The sequence below is a fragment of the Misgurnus anguillicaudatus genome, chromosome 23 (assembly GCF_027580225.2).
Source record: "Misgurnus anguillicaudatus chromosome 23, ASM2758022v2, whole genome shotgun sequence".
In the NCBI taxonomy this organism is placed as follows: Eukaryota; Metazoa; Chordata; class Actinopteri; order Cypriniformes; family Cobitidae; genus Misgurnus; species Misgurnus anguillicaudatus.
Genome location: NC_073359.2, coordinates 33,468,264 through 33,482,953, shown reverse-complemented (window position 1 = coordinate 33,482,953; position 14,690 = coordinate 33,468,264). Strand labels below are relative to the sequence as shown.

The 14,690-nt window shown below is 38.9% G+C and overlaps 2 protein-coding genes across 3 annotated transcripts in view; one reads left to right on the top strand and one right to left on the bottom strand.

The window, feature by feature from the left end:
- The window catches only part of LOC141359324 (uncharacterized), a 564,790-nt gene that overhangs the window by 355,513 nt on the left and 194,587 nt on the right, over positions 1 to 14,690 (bottom strand). The gene's annotated exons all lie outside the window — the stretch shown is intronic.
- LOC141359320 (uncharacterized) overlaps positions 5,708 to 14,690 on the top strand; it is a 256,996-nt gene continuing 248,013 nt past the window's right edge. For both annotated transcript variants that reach the window (XM_073861589.1, XM_073861588.1), the window contains exon 1: positions 5,708 to 6,043. The gene's annotated coding sequence lies outside the window, so the exon portion shown is untranslated. The remainder of the gene's footprint in view (positions 6,044 to 14,690) is intronic.

Below are 14,690 nucleotides of genomic sequence, written 5' to 3'. Positions count from 1 at the left end.
GTAATTAGGGATGATTTTTTTCCATTATGTACCAACCACCACACCACAGAATTACACTATTAACTTAACATGTTCATAACAAATGTGGTGTATTAACAAAAAGTTAACACAACCAGGGAAAAAACTAGCAAGCAAAAGACAAGGCTCAAGAGCCCAACTAAAACGAACACTAATCACAATAATGGTGACTTAAAATTAAACAAAACATCAACATCTAAACTTACATATAATAGATATATAATATATAATTAATATATAATAAATATAATAAAATAATATAAATATAAAAAATAAATATAATAAAATGCAATGTTTCTCTATCATTTACATAACAATCATATAAGTCAATATAATAAACAGTTGTTGTTTTAAACATTGTGTGAACATTAAAACATGACATTGTCATAACGTTTAAAAATGGTAAAATGTAACATTACTCTAACGTTGAGACAACACAAAAACGTTCTTAGAACGTCAAGAAAACTGGACACTTTTAACTTTGGCAGAACGTTTTTGGGAACGTTAAAAACTTTCAGGGAACGTTCTTAGAACTTTTTTCTGTTAGCTGGGATGTTCTATAAGATTATAATTTTTGTAGCGGGATCCAGGGGATTAATATGTACAAAATATATTTCATACCTAGTGAAGTTGGTAACTAATAATAGTAGTAAATGTGTAAAGTAGCATAAAATAGAATTACATAATAAAGCAAGAAAAAACTACCTCAAATTTGTATCTATTTAATGATTGGATTCCACAGCTGATAACAACAACAAATCAACACATACATACAAGACAATACAGCGTTTCGTGTAGGTGTAGCAAGTGAACAAAATTTTAATTTAAGAAACTTACTATTGCGCTTCTGATTTGGCTGTGAGATTTACAGAGAATGAATTGTGAATGAATTGGCTGTCAGAATTTTCATTCCAAAATGGCGGCCGCGCTACTTACGGCGCATTCAGACGGGGCGTAAGCGTTAACGCTTAACGGAAGGCTTGTCTGAAGCGTGGCCAACAGCCAATCACAGTGGCCGCTACACATGCTCCGTTCTTCCATAATCGTAATTGGCTGGCTCTGTCTAGGTTATTTGCATAAGGCGATCTGATTGGCTGACGTACACGTTACCTCTTGAAAAGTTGCGAAATGTTCAACTTCTGGCGCGAACAACGGCCAACGGATCCACAATTCAGTTCGGCAACGCATGACGTCACCCATTAAAAGTGAATGGGAAGCGTTAACGCTGACGCCCCGTGTGAATGCGCCGTTAGTGACTGATGCCAAAAACGAATGAGAGTTTCCCCTCTTGTGCTTCTATACTCTTTGTTCATACTACTCGATTACATACGAAGGAGGATTAGGGCCCAGCTAAAATAAAAATAATAAAACCAACTTGAGATTAACGTTATTAAAATGCGAGAATAAAGTCATTATTTAACGAGAAAAAAAGTCAGAATAAATATAATTTCGAGAATAAAGTCATTATTTAACGAGATTAATGTTGTTATTTAACGAGATTAAAGTCGTTATTTAAAGAGAATAAAGTCATTATTTAACGAGAAGAAAGTTGTAATATTTTGATAATAATGTCATATTTTTACATTAACGTGTTTGGAGTGATGTGAACAAGCAGATCTGCAAAGCAGATACCAAATTATACCCGTCTTATTAATAAAACAATATGAGGGAGATGCGCTCAGAAAGGCAATTTAAGGAATCTCCCTCATATAAAAGGCAATATGGGGGGAGATAATGTGAACGAGCAAAATTCGGTGCACACCTTGATAAAACAGGCATGCAATGAACAGAATATTATGATGAATAATGGGTTTTGTTAATTAGATAGGGTAAAGTATACGCACATGGAGGCACACCTAAATGAAAGGGAACAGGTGATGGGGGATATTAATCGTATGGCCAAGGAATGGAAAGACTCTGCGGCTTTCTGAACTAACAATTGAGATAAATGCAACGAGTAGGCTACATTTCACTTTAGGTGTGTTCTTATGACAGCAACAATATAAAAGCTTTACGTTAAGTGAAGACATAAAACCCTAAAAGACAACATTGAATGTGGCTTCCCAGCAAACACATAACGTTCCCCTAACGTTCCCTTATGGTTCCCATTTGGTTATTTTTTGGGAACCAAATAAGAACGTTCCGGGAACGTTCCCTGTAGGTTATATTTATAATAACCTAGAGCAGTGTTTCTCAACCCTGGTCCTCAAGGACCCCCTTCCAGAAAGTTTTAGATGTCTCCTTATTTAAAAAACCTGAACCAACTCATCAGCCTCCTTCCACAATGTCTCCCTATCAAGCTAATAATTTAAATCAGGTGTGTTAATTAAGGAGACATCTAAAACATTCTGGAAGGGGGTCCTTGAGGACCAGGGTTGAGAAACACTGATCTAGAGAGAACGTCCCCATAAAATTCCCTGCAGCCAGTTTATTTTTTTATGTTTATTTTGAGAACGTTCCCAGAAAGTTCCCTGCAGGTTATTTTTATGTATAATTTTATAACTTAGAGAGAACATTCCCAGAACGTTCCCTGCAGGTTATTTTTGTGTTTAATTTTATAACATAGAGAGAACGTTCCCAGAACATTCCCTGTAGGTTATATTTATAATAACCTAAAGAGAACGTTCCCAGAAGGTTCCCTGTAGGTTTTTTAGGATATAACAAATACACATTAATAATGGATGGTAATGGATGGTTGCCAGATTGGGTGTTTTTTCCGCTACACATTAAGGCCTGTTTACAGTGTGTTTTAGCCAGGTTTTCACCTGGAAGACTCTATAGAAATGTGGTACCCTATAGAACCCTTTGCCGCAGCAAATTTGACTGCTTATGCTATTGTGTATTATGTTGTGCTATCTGTCGTTTTTCTGTGCTTTTACTGCTTCTATTAATGTAAAGCTGCTTTGAAACAATTGAGTATTGTGAAAAGCGCTATATAAATAAAATTGAATTGAATTGAATTGAAAAGGTTTGTAAACATTGAATGACTATCGGGTGCGCGTGGCCGCGTGCAGCATGGGGTCAAACTGTTCATACCATCCAGGCTTTATAATTTAATCTAACAGGGCTGAAAATTATGACTTACCTCAAATGAAGTGAGCACTACAAACACAAGCCTCTTAGATTTTTGCATTGTGTTGTATTTTTGTTTTTGAGATTCTGCATGAATCACGTAAACTTAACGGAAGGCCTGGTGCGATTTTTAAAGCCCACGACGTAAGTAGGCATTTTTGACGATACCGAATAATACGCAACTCAATCTGCTGTAATGACTTTTCCGACCCCAACATGCGCAGTGGGAACCGCCTGTGACGTGAACTGTGAAGGGGTCTTTTGAACGACGTTAAACTGAGAGAGCGTGCTGTTCACTGTTCACCAGAACGTTTATCAGGCAGTACTATACGTTCAGTTCAAAATATGAACGAGTTCATGAACATTTGTTCAATGAACTTGTTAAGGCACAACACTGATCACTTGTAAACTGTTACTTGAACTTTTCTTTGTAAAGAAAAGTTTTCAAGTCGGGCAGTTGTAGGATTTTGGAATAGAACAAAATTGTGCTATATTTTAGATAAAAAGATAATATAAAGTTGGATTTGGTGACTTCCACAGCCAACTCAGGAATAGAAAAACAACATGTGCATATGGCTCCATAACAAGTTGACCAGTAAAGGAATAGTTCACCCAAAAATGAAAATTCTGTCATAATTTACTCACTCTCATGTTGCTATGTTGCCAAACTCACCTCTATTGAACTACAGAAAGGGAGCACGGGAAAGAAGCTCTGCAAAACAGCCCTCTTTCAGGGGGTTGTCTGTGTGTGTGTGTGTGTGTGTGTGTGTGTGTGTGTGTGTGTGTGTGTGTGTGTGTTTGTGTGTGTGTGTGTGTGTGTGTGTGTGTGTGTGTGTGTGTGTGTGTGTGTGTGTGTGTGTGTGTGTGTGTGTGTGTGTGTGTCCGCGCACACGCGCACGTGTGTGTGTGGGAGAGAGACAGAGAGAGAGAGAGAGAGAGAGAGAGAGAGAGAGTAACAAATAATTTTAAATTGTTTCTTCACATTATTAAAATATCTTATTTTACTGCAACTATCTGTTTCTGCATGTTTATCATATTTATAGTGTGTGATTTTTATAGAATATCTTATATCCTACATCATTTTGATTTTGGACGTCTGCTCACTTTTTATCTTATATCAGAATATTATATTACTGTTAATTGAATATTCATTCTACTATGAATATTAAGTGGCGCTGTCCACATTAGTGTTTGTAACACTAATACCCTATTCTAAACCTAAATCTTGACAAACTATATATTGTTGGAAAGCTCAAAGAGTATATTTTTATATGTCATTACCATTTGGGGAAAATTATGACATAGTGAGAGTCAGTTTCTAAAAGGTTACGGGCACACAGGTGGGCCAAATTTGGGTTTGCATATTATAACACTGAACCCCTATTCTAAACCTAAAAAATCATGACAAGCTATATATCATCGGAACGCTCTCAGAATGTAGTTTTAATATTTCAAAACCTTTTTGCATGAATAATAATGCGGTGACAATAATTTATTAGTTTGTGAGTATACAAGAGTAGCAAAATCTAGTGGCCGTTGTTGGTAAAATCACTAAAAGTGTGACACATTTTTATGATTTTAACTTGAAATTTGGATCACAACTACTTGAAACATATTGCTTCATGTTTACATTATTTATTGTGTGAAACATTTACACTCTAAAAAATATTGGGTTATTTTTAACCCCAGGCTGGGTAACTATAGGACAGAACACATTTCTGGGTTAAAATGACCCAAATAATGTGTTGTTTTAACCCAACTGCTGGGTTGTTTCATCATGGTTGATTAACAATAACCCAGCACTTGGGTTAAAACAACCAATTATTTGGGTCATTTTAACCCAGAAATGTGTTCTGTCCTATAGTTACCCAGCCTTGGGTTAAATATTTTTTAGAGTGTACATTTTATAATTGTATTTATAAAATTAATATGTTATTGCATTATTTTTATATATTAAAATAAAGGTAAACTGCTATAAAAAATATTTATATTTAATATTTTCACCTTCTAACACATCTGTGAAAAACCCTAAATTGCCTTCTTTAAAACAAGATCAAGATTAGGCTTCTAGTCCAAAAAATCCCAAAGAAATATTAATTTAAAGATGTACATCACAGTGTCTCCCTCCACTCAAACGTGATTTGCGTCACATAAGGGGTTAAAATACGCCGTTCCATGTGTCCTTTCGAAGTCTCATGAAGCGTGCCACTGAAGTTGCAAATGGAAAACCCAAAGAAAATAAATAAAGAAAATAAACAAGTGTGTTTTGTCGTTATTGGCAGAAAGCTGACAACAAACGAGTATTGAAGTGCACTTTGACAATCGCGGTTATGTACAGCAGCGTCTCCGAAGTCCGAAAGCGGAAGAGGTTATGCGAGTTGTATTACCCAGGTACAAAAAATCTATGCTTGACAAACGTGAATTTTCACAACCTTACGAAAACAACGAGTTCATGTAGATAGTAAATAATTGAACTCGTTTGAGAACCCACGCTGTGGATTTTGTTTTTACTTTCTTATACTGGGCGCTCATGCCAGGACCAATGTGGCGGCGTCGTTGACGTTCGATGCAATGGATAATGTAGAGTCTATGTATTTATTATGTCTAGGGAGGGCGCCATAATCTTCATATCGGCTTTAAGACGGCGTTTAAATTGTACATTTTCTCCGTGTTGTGCAATCTGTCAAGATATTTGGAAAGTTAAAGTGGTTGTTTTATTTCTAGTACTTGATAAATCAAGTAAACGTGCATAGTATAGTGAGTTTATGTTGGTTTTTAGTATATTTTCTGTTGTCGCCGTTAAGGGTGCGGCTCCCAGACGGCAACTCTTGCAGACAACCGATTAGATTTATGTTTGTGACCTCAACTTCAGCGTAACGTTATTTAGTTGTTATTGGAATCAAAGGCAGTATGGGGAACTCTGTTCAAGGCATTATTTTATTACTCGTGTGCGGTAAGTGTTTGATTTTAGACTTACACATTTTAAACATTGCAACCGGAAACAGCATTTGCTGATGAAGCCAGAAAGTGAAAGTGATTGTCTAGTAACGTTACAACAGGCCCTACTCGAAATTTGACCGCAGCATTTAAGCTTTATGGTATGCATTATGATTTCAATAAGGAAATATATTTAGTTTTTCCTGCTTTAAATCGGGCACATACAATATCAATAAACATAATAATGCAATTAGATCATTTTAAATCAACTACACTTTTATCCCACTCTAGTATGCCTGATGTGGCCTGATGTGGTTTCGTTACGGTACAATGTTGCCTCAATCCAAGGCAACATGCAGTTTTTTGTGATTTGATGAAACATTTGATGAGATAAAAAGTGAAGTTGTTTTGACATACTAATAAAGGTGACTCCGATTTGTTGTATCATTTGGACAAAAATGACTGAAACATAATGTGGAGAAAAAAATCTGACGACATGTGACGTACGTGCACATGTGCTAAAAGAGGAAGCAAAATAGACCTATGTGGGGTTTCAGGTTAATTTTCATAATATTAACAATTTCAGTAACTTTTTTGTTGTACATAAAACTTGAAGAATTTTAACATTTTAAGGCTTAACTGAACCGTCTGTACTGCAGGTCTGTCTCTGAAGAAAGGGACATTTTTACATAAAATTACAATTAAGGGACGTAGCAGGGGTGTTGTTAGATATAAAGCTATACTGGGGCACAGGCACCCTATTTTTTTCTGAGTTTTTTGAAAGCCTAACACTTCCATACAATGTCCTTTTGTTTAACCCACTTGTAATGTTTTAATAAAGCTCCACTTGTGTCTTAATGTTTCTACTTTATTAAAGGCGGAGTCCATGATGTTTGAAAGCCAATGTTGATATTTGAAATCACCTAAACAAACACGCCCCTACCCCAATCGAATCTGGACCTTCTGTTGATAGACCCGCCCCACACATACGCAACCCGGCATTTGATTTGATTTGATGGCTATAAGTGTGTTTTGGTAGTCGGCCCGTCTCCTTTTCCAACGCGTTTTTCAAACATCGTGGACTCCGCCTTTAACATCATATATTATGAAACGTACAGGAACATCCAGTGACTACATTTACAGCTCATGCTTGCATAAGGCAACAACAACTCTTCTTCAGTACTGACACATGCCCACATACTTCACACTCTGTTGCCATCTAGTGGACAAGATACACATTTCGTATATAACAGTAACCTGTTTATATCACATCACCCTTCCTTATGAGTTACTTAACATGTAACAGAAAGTACTGTATGAAACAATATAACACTTAACAACTTTTAAACCAAGTCATACTGGATCTAGCTTAACACATTTCTCTATTATGCCATTTTCACTTAACCTCTTTTGCTATTTGATTTGTTTAGACATTTACACAAAGTCTTTATACTGATGTGAAATTAAGACAGATCGTCCAGATCTTGTTTTTACCACCTTTGGTGAATGAACTGTTGCTTGGCTAGATTCTGACTCGGGTAAATTAATTACAGGTTGTTCAATTGACTCCGGAATGTTTGGAACAGCATTAAGCATTTCATTTGCCAGATGGTCGGGACTGTTGATTTCTTGCTGTACTCGAGTTTGTGAAGCTGAGGTAGATGTTTGTCCGTTGTCACTGGGTGTAGGCATTAGATGTCGCCGGTTTCGTCTGAGTAATCCAGACTCAGATTGGATAATGTAAGATCGCGGTGACTCGCACTTCTCAAGTACCGTTCCAGACCTTATCCATCCTCTCTCATCATGCAATTTCACTGCCACGGAAGCACCAGGTAGAATCTCAGGACATGTACGAACATTGTTCCTCTTGTTGTAATATTTTTGATAGCTTGCTTTAGCTTTTCGATCCAACTTTCTCACCTGATGAAGATCTGGCTCTTCATCACTCAGGCTGCAGGTTTGACTCTAATGTGGAAACGGTGGTTCTTATCTGTCTACCTATTATAAGCTGTGAGGGACTTATACCTATAGCCTGAATGAGTGTGGCTCGGTAGCTCATCAGAGCTGCAAATTGTTCTGATTGTTTCAAGATCTTTTTAGCTGTTAGTACAGCTCTTTCAGTCTCACCGTTTGATTGTGCATAGTGAGGACTCGAAGTGACATGCTGAAAATCATAGTCTTTTGCAAAGTCTTTAAAAGCTCGTCCACTAAACTGAGGCCCATTGTCCGAAAACAAAACGTTGGGACAGCCCCATCGTGCGAACATGTTCTGCAAACACGCACGTGTTGTTTTTCCTGACGAGTCTGAAAGATGAGCTATGTCAATATACCTCGAGAAATAATCCACAACTATCAAATAATGGTGCTTATCCACTTCACATATATCAGCACCAATTTTCTCCCATGGGCGGTTTGGCAGGGGAGTGGTTAGAAGTGGCTTCTTTTTCTGGGTAGGTCTTGTTTCCAGGCAGTCTTTGCAGTTATTAACAAGCGACTGGATTTCTTTACTTAATCCTGGCCACCACACACTACATTTCGTTCTCTTTCCCTGCATTTCACAATGCCTTGGTGACCGCTATGCAACCTCTGGAGTATGTCCGACCTCATTGTTTGGGGAATTATGATCCTATCATTATAGAGCACAAGGTCCTGGAAAACTGACAGGTGATGATGTGCACTGTAGTATGATTTCAAATCTTGAGGGACATTGGCTGCATATCTAGGCCAGCGATCAGCCACATACTTCTTCACCATTTGTAGGTCATGATCCAGTTCTGTCTCTCTTTTCACAGAGTCCAGCTTAGGTTGAGAGAGGCCATGCACAGGGAACTACACTAACCTTTTCCACTGGTGGCACTTGCGCTACCAACTTTTTAAGGCGCTCTGGATAAAAATGAACAATAATGAAACTGTATTGCATACAAATATGGTTTTTATTTTACTTGCCATCTTTTAAACCACATGCCTTCTTGTTTTCTTAAACGTTGCAGTGTTTCCCACAGATCTGAAATTTACTTGGTGGTGGTAGCCGGTGGTGAAAAGGACAATTATTACCCACTGACAAATTATGGTCTACTATACATGTGACGAAGAACTAATAATGTGTGACACAACACAATACTTTGATTTATTGAAAATTAATATTAATTTCACATTATATTTCATCAATCTAACCACCCCAAACTTTCTTTGCCATTAACAAAGCTGACACTGTTTGTCAAAGCACCACGAAAACACTTACTGTTTTTGCACTGATATATGAAGCAATTAGACCCCAATTTATCAAACTCAATATAATACAATACTATGTATAGTATATTAATAGACAGTGCAGGTCTATAGATTATAAATGTGACTGATGTTATGACTGATGTTATAATGGTAATAATTTCTATTAGATAGAGCAAAAGCAGGAAAAGTGCCTATCTTTCTATTTCTCTCTTGCCGATTTAAAAAGCTTAATCCACTCATTATTTCAGATTTAAAAGTCTACTTGCTGTCCCGGTGACAGACTTTACATTGCTTTGCTCGTTCAGTGCAATTGGCTTGACATTAGCATTACTTTTTGCTACAATCTCTGTCCAAACTTAATATGGATATGGTTTTAGAAAAGATATGGTTTATTAATAATAAGATTATTAAAAAAATGTGAGAAAGAAAATGCAGCGCGTGTTCGTAACAAGAACCATCGCCATAGAAACCGGAGGCACGCTGAAACTATGCGCGGTTGGCAGTTACATGGATCGGGCGGATGACGTGACGAAAAATAATATTTTAATTAAATTCGGGCGGGTGCCGGATCGACTGCATGTTATTAGCTCTGTCCTTCTTAGCATGCGACATCTCTGTCTTTCATGGCAGCCTCAGAAGTTCAAGAAAAGAACTGAAATGAGACGGTCTAGCCTTCTGAGGACCCAAAATTTGCGTCACCTGCTGCACACGCCCCCAGTAGCGCCCACCGCGCCTGTCAGCAGAAAACAGCGGAGACATTTCTGACTTATTAAAATAAATATGTAATCAGAAAAATATTAATTTATTTTAGAACATGAGACACATTGATGTAGATTAATCTATTCAACAGCATATCAAATAATCAACCTAGAAATATACGCAACATAAACAGAATAATATTAACACAAAACATAACTTATAATACTAAAACAGTGACAAGAAAAAGTTTTCTAATAAATACACACTTTTATTTAATAAAGCTTTTAATTGTTTGGGATATCCTCGGCTGTTAAGGATCCATTCGTTCTATCATAACAGCGCAGAGAAATGAGGACGCATTTTGGCACAGCTCTTATCAACGCTGGCGAAGGAGGTCCGTGGCAAACTCAAAAAATGAGAATTAAAAACAAAGGAAATAGAATGTCAGAAAGGGTTGCCTGGAATAAGTTTTACAACGTGGTAAATCAGGATGACACCAGTGCAGGCTATGTAATTCGTGCGTTTGATTTAGGCTATTTATTTATTTATTTTTGTCCCTGTGCGCCGATCGAAGACAGAGTTCACTGCTGATATTCAAGAGGTTTCTAGTCTCGCGGCTGTCATCAGCAGCGCCTTGCATCGCACAGTCAGCGGATGGCGGGCGGGTGCAGTTTTGAAAACTGGTCAGAAACGTTGGTGCGCATGGATGGTGGACGGATGATGAGTTTTGTTATGCGGTTGCGGATGAAATAATAGTCCATCCGCGCATCTCTAACATGGACTTAATGCACATGGACTTAATGCGCGTGTCTTGGACTCATAGCATCTGAAATAAATCCAGCATAATAAGCAGCTGCGCTTCTCTCTGTCTCACGTGCACGTGCTCGCATCTGTCCGAAGTCTGAACATAAACTAAAGTAGTAATCCTTATGTATTTGTTCAGTTTTATGCGTTTCATGCAAGCTGAGGCAAACTATCCTTTTGTTTAAAATATAAGTTAACCCGCTGCATCTTTGCGCCTCCCACACTATCGCGCACGTGCAGAGAGCTGCACTCTGTCCAAAGTCAGATCACTGGTAATCCTGTTTATGATATGCATTTCAAGAACTTGTAGCATCCCTCGTGTTTAAAATATGATCGCGTTCCGCTGGACAGATGTTTTTAAAGGCATCTCTGAGAGTTTTTTTCCTCGCTTGGCAAGCCGACCGGACGTGAAATGGGGGCGTGGCAGCATCGACGATCCCATTTTTTAATTCGAAGTTCGAAGCTGTGACTTAATTTCGATCGATTTCGATTTAAAATCGAAATAGTGACACCCTTACAGTTAATCATAGCATAGCCTATTGTCTAAAACATTAGGTAGCACATTTGCGACCCATTAAAAATTAGGGTCGCAGCGGCAGTTCAAAAGGTCGCATATGCGACCATTTTGGTCGCAGTGTAGCTCCCTGGCCATGCATCACTGACAACATTCTCGTAAGACTCCACTTCCAGCACTAGTTCAGAGACGTCAGCTGAAAAGGTGGGCTGAGGGTGTCGAGACAGCGTGTCGACAACCACCAGTTGTTTACCTGGTACATACTGAGCCTCTGGGTTGTACCGCATCATTCGCAGTAACAGCCTCTGACATCTGAGGGACATCTGAACTGCATCCAGATACTTTGCATTGATCAACGGAATAAGTGGTTTATGGTCAGTTTGCAACACAAAACGTTCAAGTCCGTACAAGAATTGTGAAAATTTCTCACAGGACCACACGGCTGCCAGGCACTCTTTTTCGATCTGGGCATACTGTTTTTCAGCATCTGTCAGCACCCTGAAGCAGTATGCCGCTGGTTTTAGCTGCCCATCGTGGTCTTGCAGCAAGACGCCCCCCAGACCATAGCTGCTGGCATCTGCGCTGACAACTGTGGGCTTTGTGACATCATAAAACGCAAGAACAAGAGCTTCTGTGATTACTTGTTTCACGTTATTAAATGCCTCCTCTTGCACATGACCCCAGTACCAGATGACATCACGTTTTAACAGCTCATTGAGAGGTTGAATGATGTCTGTGAGATGAGGAACATACCTGCCCAGGTAGTGAATTATCCCCAGCATTCGCCGTAGTTCTGAGATGTTCTGTGGCTTTTCCAGGTTTGTAATAGCTTCGACTTTGGCTGTATCAGGTCATATGCCATCCTTGTCTATGACATGTCCTAAATACTTGAGTTGTTTCTGTCTCGGTAGACACTTTTCCTTATTCAGCTGCAAACCTGCCCGGTCAATGACTGTCAGAGCCCTCTGCAATCGCTGCTCACGTTCCTCAAGAGTGTTGCCATAAACTAAAATATCCATGAACACAGCGACTCCTTCTTGGTCGTTGAGGATTGCTGACATTTCACGTTGAAATATTTCTGGTGCACTAGTTATTCCAAATGGGAGCCTACAGAAGAAATACAGCTGAAAGAAAAAGTATGTGAACCCTTTGGGCTTACTTGGATTTCTTCATGGATTGGTCATGGAGTGTGTTCTGATCTTCATCTAAGTCACAACAATAGAGAAACACAGTCTGCTTAAACTAATACCGCACAAACATACGTTTTTATTGAACACCACATGTAAACATTCATAGTGCAGGGTGGAAAAAGTATGTGAAACCCTAGGCTAATGACTTCTTCAAGAGCTAATTGGAGCCAGGAGTCAGCCAACCTGGGGTCCAATCAATGTGATTAAATGTGTTGATTAAAGCTGCCCTGTCCAATAAAAAACACACACCAGTTTTGAGTTTGCTGTTCTGAAGAAGAATTGTCTGATGTGAACCATGCCTCGCACAAAAGAGCTCTCAGAAGACCTACGATCAAGAATTGTTGACTTACATAAAGCTGGAAAGGGCTACAAAAGTATATCTAAAAGCCTTGATGTCCATGTGTCCACGGTAATACAGATTGTTTACAAATGGAGAAAGTTCAACACTGTTACTACACTCCCTAGGTGTGGTCGTCCTGTAAAGATGACTGCAAGAGCACAGCGCAGAATGCTCAATGAGGTGAAGAAGAATCCTAGAGTTTCAGCTAAAGACTTACAGAAATCTCTGGCACATGCTAACATTTTTGTTGACAAATCTACAATAAAGAAAACATTAAACAAGAATGGACTTCATGGGAGGACACCATGGAGGAAGCCACTGCTGTCCAAAAAAAAAAACATTGCAGCACATTTAAAGTTTGCAAAAGAGCATCTGGATGTTCCACAGCACTACTGGCAAAACATTCTGTGGACAGATAAAACCAAAATTGAGTTGTTTGGAAAGAACACACAACGCTATGTGTGGAGAACAAAAGGCACAGCACACCAACATCAAAACCTCATCCCGACTGTGAAATATGGTGGAGGGGGCATCATGGTTCGGGGCTGCTTTGCTGCCTCAGGCCCTGGACGGATTACTGTCATCGATGGAAAAATGAATTCCAAAGTTTATCAAGACATTTTGCAGGAAAACTTAAGACCATCTGTCCGCCAGGGATGGGCACCAAACTCGCTACTTTTATAGGCACCGACCGAATTGCGTCGGTACTACCCAGTATCGATTCACATAAAATCAATCGTTGCTCAATTTCGGTACCTGAGAGAACATGTCAGCGCGCCGCGTGAGTCTGGTACGTAGCGAAAGCGTGTGCATGTGTGAGAGAGAGAGAGAGAGAGATCGTGTGAGAACTTGGTGACACCCCTTTTCAACTTGCTTAATGGCTAACAGAAAGCGATCTCACGTGTGGTTAAATTTCACAAAGTATGATGCAGACAATGCTACCTGCAATATTTGTAACAGTAAGTGCAAGGCAGGCAGTGGTAATACATCCAACCTGAGGAAGCACTTACACAATGTGTATTTAAAAGCACAAGAGGGCTTATTAAGATGCGTTTTCGTCGATCGGATCACAAGTGGATGAGAGAGACACATTCTGTTTACACCTGATATTTATCAACACCAGTCCGTCTCTTTTGTCCATTTTCGACCGCTTCTGTCCTGATATCTGAGTGGTGGTCCGTGGAGACTGCGGGGAAGTCCCTCTGCTTTCGTTTTAACGCGAGCTGGAGTAATGACTGGTTTAAATGTACGCGAACTAATATGGCTGCTTTTGTTTAAAGTAAACATGCTGCACAGTGTTTTGTACATGAATATGTTGGAGCTTTCTCAGATTTTTCAGCGCAATTAATGAAATAAGATTGCGCAACTTTCATGTGCCCCCAAAATGAAACTGCGGAGATCAGCCGCTTTTAGTTTTATCAATGAAAGCCTAAAGACTGTGTGTTCACGCTAAAAGTCAGAAATTACGTAAAACTTTGTGCTCAGTACCTCAGATTAGATAAATGAACGGAAAGAAGGCGGTCCGTGTGGCTGTTCGAACACATTTAACCACATGCGGACCAAATGACAATGCTGGCCAGCTTGGCAAAAAAGTATCTGTGTCCAGTAGGGATGCTCTGATCAGGGTTTTTGCAGGCCATTACCGATCACCGATTTGTTGTCTTCGTGATCGGCCGATACCAATGCCGATACCGATTTTTCAAGCTGAAATGCAAGCTTTTTGATGACTGTTACTGTTAACATTTTTTCTAGATAAAGTAATAACACAGATGTTGCCTTTGTTATATTACTTGCAGTAATTAGGTTTATTATTGTTTTAATAGAGAATCAAAAAATTTGCACAACAAATATTTCTTCTGCAAAGAGAAATTTAATATGCCTTTAA